The 6,239-nt window shown below is 41.4% G+C and overlaps 1 protein-coding gene across 1 annotated transcript in view; it reads right to left on the bottom strand.

Annotated features, from left to right (window-relative positions):
* The window catches only part of LOC134372925 (zinc finger protein 665-like), a 99,942-nt gene that overhangs the window by 21,874 nt on the left and 71,829 nt on the right, over positions 1-6,239 (bottom strand). The window lies entirely within an intron of this gene.

The raw sequence follows: 6,239 nt of genomic DNA, 5'->3' as shown, positions 1-6,239 counted from the left end.
TGCAGCAGTGGGGAGCTGGCTAGACTGATCTCCCCTTTAGGGCACAGACCCAGGTCTGAGCAAATCCCATGCAGATCACAGACCCCTCACCCCTCCATGGATCACAGGATGATCTCAGTCCTCAGAAAACGAGGACACAGAGCCTTGGTGCACAGATTAGAATCACCTGGGACACAATAAATGGTATTGAGGCTGGACCCCAATCTGATTGTGCAAATGGGATTCTCTGGTAAAGGGGCACAAAACACTTTTGCAACATGCCTCAGCACTTTAATTGAAGCCAGGGTTGAGCACCACTTAGAGGGGTAAGCCCAGCACACCTGCCACCTTCTGGCTCTGCTCTCCTTTGGGGGCCTTGTTGTCAACAGTATCCAGACAGTGAGAGGTGAAGGAGCAGAAACAAACCTGCAGAGCAGGCAACATGGACCACAGGTGGGTGAGGGTGAGCCTGGAATGATAACTGTCAGTACGGGGGGAAGGTCCCCATGCTTCCTCCCTGCTGTGTTTCCTCCTCCTCTCTCCTTGTCACCCTTTGCTACTGCATTCTGTCCCACAACCTCACTGTTCTGTCTGCCATGGCTCCAATGCTTTCACCCTCTCCCACTACTTTCTGTAGAAGAGCTTCCTCCTTTGCTGTCCCTCTCCCTCTTTTGCTTCCCTTCACCTCTCTGAAAATCCAGCTTTTCTCTATGTTCTTTTCTCTCCCTGCCCCTTTCTCAGCTTATTCTTTCTCTCATTGCAAGTCCCTCATCTATCCTGTAGTTTAACATCTCTTTTTCATTTTAACACTTACTCATACATATTTGTGGGGTACAGTGTGTTATTTCAATACATGCATATACTGCACAATGATTCACTTACGGTAGATGGCATAGTTTGTACCCATTATTCCACGCCTCTCCTCTCTCTCACCCACCCACCCCCCACCTGTCTCTCCCACCTCTGGTAACAATTATTCTACTACCTATTTCTATCAGAACCTCTTTTTTCTTTCTTTTTTTGTTTTTAAGATTCCACATATGAGTGACATCTTGCGGTGCTCACCTTTCTGTGCTTGCCTTACTTAACATGATGATTTTCCAGTTCCATCCATGTTGCTGCAAATAATAGCACATCCTTTTTTTTAATAGATGAACAGTATCCCGTGGTGTATCTCTTTATGGTTCTTCCTCATTCTTTCCTCCCTCTTGGTTATTTCTACTCCTCTCAGTCCCTCTCTTTCTCCTCATCCCCTTTACCCACACATTCACAGGGAGGGGAATGGAATAAAAGTCCTGCATCCCTGAAGAGCACATTTTCCAGTGGGGTGAAATTCGGGGCTTAAGAACACTGCATGTCACAAGACAGGCCAAAGTCACCTCTTCCGCACCCGAGGCTTGACGGCGAACGGAAGGGCCAGGAAGCTGAAGAATCTGGCCTGAGAAGGACGTGAGGCGGTGCCTGAGGCCTGCAGTGGCGTCTGCAGAGTCGCAGGGTCCGGGAGAGGACGCCGCCTCTCGGACTGGGGCGGCCAACGCCGTCTCCAGGAGCCGATAAGGGGAAGACTGGAGTGCAAAGGCCGTGAATCCACCTCTCTCGTGAGGACTTAAAAGGGCAGCGGGGGAGGGGAGGGCACTAAAGGGTTTAAGCAGGAACAGGACGCGAAAGGAGGTGTCTACATGGCATGAAGGCAGAAAGACCAGAGACAGGACCAGAGTCAGGGAGATTTGAACCCAAAAGGAGTCGACCCCGGTGCTTCCACGGCGACGAGAATATATTCGTACTTGGGGTGGAGACGGTGGTGCGGAGACCTTAAGGCCAGTAGAACCCCAGACCCCACGTATGACCAACAGAGGACTGGGAAAATCAATTTTGATTTAGATAAAGAAGAACTTACGTGCGGCAGCGCGATCTCCGCGGCGCGCCACCCGCTTCCGGGTTTGCAGAAAATGGCTCGAGCACGGAAGTCGCCGGCGGCCTGTGGGCGGAGCCAGCCGGCAAGGGGCGGGGCGTGGGGCGAGGCCGGGCGGGGTCCCCGAGGGGGCCGGCAAGGGGCGGGGCCTGTACGCGTCTCTGCTTCTCTCCTGCACTTCCTGTCTTTCGAGTTTGGGACCCTTTGAATCAATTTCGCGGCCTGCGGAGCACCTTTGCTGCCTGCCTATTTCAAGTTAACGTTTCACACAGTTTGAAGATAAAAGCTTAGGGTTATGCAGGCAACTTGTACTGCGAACCAGGGTGTTTGCCTCCTAACTTGAAATCGTGTTGCGGAAAGGAGTCTCCAGGAAGACTCAGTCAGTCAGAGAGAAGGAGAAGTCAGATAGTTTATTGCCCGCAGGCATCAGGGGAACTCATGTTCCAAATCCTGAGCGCAGAATGTAGGGGGACGAGACTTAAATACTATTCTTGAGCAAAGTAAGCCACTGTTCCTATTGGCTCCTTTGCCTGCATCCAGGCAGAACAGGTGGTTAACTAGGCCACTGGCTTTGGGTAAGGGTCTTCACGGAGACGGGGGATGTGGTCGGGGGGTTACTGCAAAGTCGGCTAGAAAGCAAGTCCGTCTGTCTTCTACACTGCTGGCAGGCTTGCGGTTTTAGCTAAGTAACAGGAAGCCTGACCACAAAGTCACAGAGCTCAGAAGCTGCGTTTTAATATTCAATGATGAACATAACTTTAAACATTTCTTACAAGCAAGCATATTCCTACTGCAAAACTAATATAAGGATTAAAATCGGGAAAGGACAAGGAATTCAGTCACTTCATTCGGTTTACGTGAAAAGCTCTTTTTGCCAGCGAGTTGGATGCAGTTCCTGCTAGTGAGGCTGAAGCAAGTCAGAGATCTGGACCTGGCACCTCTGTGGTGGTCAGTCTGGGATGGTGATTGGACTCAAGAAAGTTCCTGCAAATTAATTAAGTTTAAGCAATTTAATTAAGAAGCGGTGGAATTGTGTGTGAAGGAGATGCAAACTAGAATGTGAAATGCACAATTCCGCCTGGACTAAATATGCAGTTGTGCATTGAAGCCCAGCAAATCATCCTTTCCATTTCTATTTCCCATCACCCCTGAGGCAGAGTCAACCCTGTGCTCACTTCCACAGACTTTCATGGGGTAAACCTGGGGCGTGGGCCTGGACAGCTAAAGCCTGTGATAAGTCAGGTCACCAACTGTTGCTTTAAAAAATTTATTAGAAGTAGATGTAAATTGCGTTGTTGTTCTTTATACTTGTTCCTCTATTCTACAATTGAGATGGATTAACCTTAAAAACTTTCAAGTTAAACTTTACTGATTCATAGTAGGCTATGTCAATAATTTCTAAATATAATGTAATTTCAAATTCACTTTAGGAGCATTAGGATATAATTAGAAAACGTACTTTTTATTTTAATCTGTTTCAGGTCCTTTGTGTTTCATTTTTAAATGTTCTGTCAAATATGGATAACACAGCCTGCAAAGTATAGTCTTCAGAAGACACCTGGATTTACTTTAATATAAAGCATAATTAATTATGCAGTATTTTTAAATAAATAAATACCTTTAAAAATGGAGAGGTTATTCTCTTTCATGCGAACCTTGAAGAAAGAAAAACTAGATTATCATATTTTAAATAGCCTGATTTCTACTGGCAATAATTTTATAGCTGACAGTTAGCATCTACTATGAAGTATGATTTCCTGAAATAGTCCTAAATGGGGAAGGTTACACCCATTGTGAAATGGTAATCAATTAAAATTACAGTACATTCATTATGAACTTCAGTTGATATTAAAACATATTTTTAACAGAGAAATATTACTAGATACACTTAAACCTTCACCCTGCCATGTTCCAGATTTATTCTTTAGTCATAATCGTAATCATAGTCATTCTTTAGTCCACAATCATAATCTTAACATTTCCTCAAATGATCATTGCTTAATTTTAAGATGGTAAAGAATTTCAACATAATCAGCCAACCGCAGGTTTGTTTCTGTGGGGATATAATTACTGTATTCTTTAAACACATAATGTGTGCATCTACAGAAAAAAAGACATATTTATATGGAGCAATACCTGTCAGACATACAGTTCTCTACAAGATTATCATTTGATTAGTTACATTTATTCATCAGCACATGAAAAAAAGTTTTATACCAACACCTCTAGTATTTTGAAAATAATGTTTGTAATTCTTGTAGGATGGATGGATATCAAAATTATAATTCTAGAGTAACTTTAATATCAGATTATATTAGTACAAGTATGTAACATTAAACATCACTGAGTGTAGATTACACTAAATTACATTGAGACACCCAGGAAAGGTGCAGAATTGAACACCTCCAGTCTCTCCCCACAAGCTTAGCACATGCCCTGGGAATAACTCCTACATTTCAAGGGCACTTAACACTGGAACTATTTCTATGAAGAATTATTTTTCCAATATAAGCACCTCTCCAGATTCCTGATACGTTCCTGCCATTAAAGATGGCCTTTCAGATAAAATGAGGAAAAGTACTCACCCAATTTCTTCCTGCTGCCAGGATGATGGACTCACTGTGAAGGTCGCAAACACTAGTACCAGTTTGAGAGGGAGATAGCCAGACCCTGAGATAAAGGTCTGGGACCTTATCTTTCCACAAAATTGCAATTATCACTTCAACTAGGGCCAAAGGCAGTGCACACTAGAGAAATTGGCAATATTTTAAAAGCATTTATCCCTGTTCTCACCTTATCAGAAACAATTACAAGTGTCTAGTGAGTTTCTTCAAAAATATTGTTGAAGAGTCAGAGGCTTTTTCATTTTCACAGGTTCTGGAATTAGACGGGGATTCACATGCAGGGGGCAGAAATTAGGTCTGAGCCATGAGGTCCTCTCAGAAAAGTGTGTGTCCATCTGGACCCGATGCTTCCATGAGAAGTTCTTCTACACAAAATGTAATCCTTATCTCTGAGACCCCTGGGCTTCCAGATCATTTCTACATTATGGGAAGACAAATGGGATGACACAAATAGCCTGAGAAGGGTTTATTATGGGATAAGAATGAAAGGAAGAACACGATGCTGAGAATTAACAGTTTAAAATATTAGATGGCATGCTATGATATAAATGAATGACTGAATAAATAAATAGTTGGGGAAGAAGAAAAATATTATACAAATCCCAGTAGAGTGACATTCACTGATAACAGCACTGACAGTCCCCATGCACCTGACCAGTACTCCTCAAAACTATCAAAATCATCCAAAATAAGAAAAGTCTCAGAAAGTGTTGGAGCCAAAAGAAACTTAAGAAGTCGTGATGACTAAATGTAATTTAGTATCATGGATGAAATAAAAAGGAAGCTAAAGACATTAGATCTAACTAAAGAAAACCAATTGAAGTATCAATTAGTTAATAATAGTTTATCAATACTGGTCTATTAACTGCAACAAGTGTGCCATGCTAACATGAGATGTTAATAATAGGGGAAGCAGGGTGCAGGGCATGTGGGAACTCTGTACTGTCTTCGAAGTCTTTTTTGCATAAATCTAAACTTTTCTAAAAATGCTGTTCATTAATCTAAATAATAATCTTCAGAATTCAATGAATACTAACTTGCAAACACAAATGAAATGGAAATTTCCTAAGAAAATGTACTTTATCAATATTGAGAGTAATAGAGACAGTCTAAACAGACATGATAAGATGGAATGTGGTGAGACGATTTCACAGAGAAATTCTGTATTTATGATTTCTTGATGGTTAGTTGTAATACGGAATCTGAAAAAATATCAGTAAAATTTCTGTATTCTGTTACATTAAGATTCAATGCTCTATTTTGCACTTTGAATTAAACTTTTCAGCATTAAAAATATATCCCTGCAATCTTTTAAGTACACTGAAATCAATGCTACTTGAAATATTCAAAGACCATTGAAAAATAGAAAAAGTTCAAAATAACTGTCAGTATTTAATAGAATATTGATACCAAGACCTTTTAAAAATTACAGCAAATAAAGTATTACAGAAAATGTTCATGTCTGCAAATACATAGGCAAATCTTATGTAAAATACTATCAAACAATTTGCAGATGACGATTAAGAGTAACACGTGATGAACAAATGTAATTTATACCAGGAATGCAGGTAAGATTTAACATTAGGGAATTCACTAGTGCAGTTCATTTTCAATATAGAGACAAAGAAAAAATAGGACACCCATATTCATAAGTACAAAAAACCTACTGGCAGAATTTAACAAGGATTAATGTTACATTTAAACAGTGAATTAGGACTTGATGT

The sequence above is a fragment of the Cynocephalus volans genome, chromosome 3 (assembly GCF_027409185.1).
Source record: "Cynocephalus volans isolate mCynVol1 chromosome 3, mCynVol1.pri, whole genome shotgun sequence".
Lineage (NCBI taxonomy): Eukaryota > Metazoa > Chordata > Mammalia > Dermoptera > Cynocephalidae > Cynocephalus > Cynocephalus volans.
Note: the sequence above shows the minus strand (reverse complement) of the source record. Positions and strands in the feature narration are given on the sequence as shown.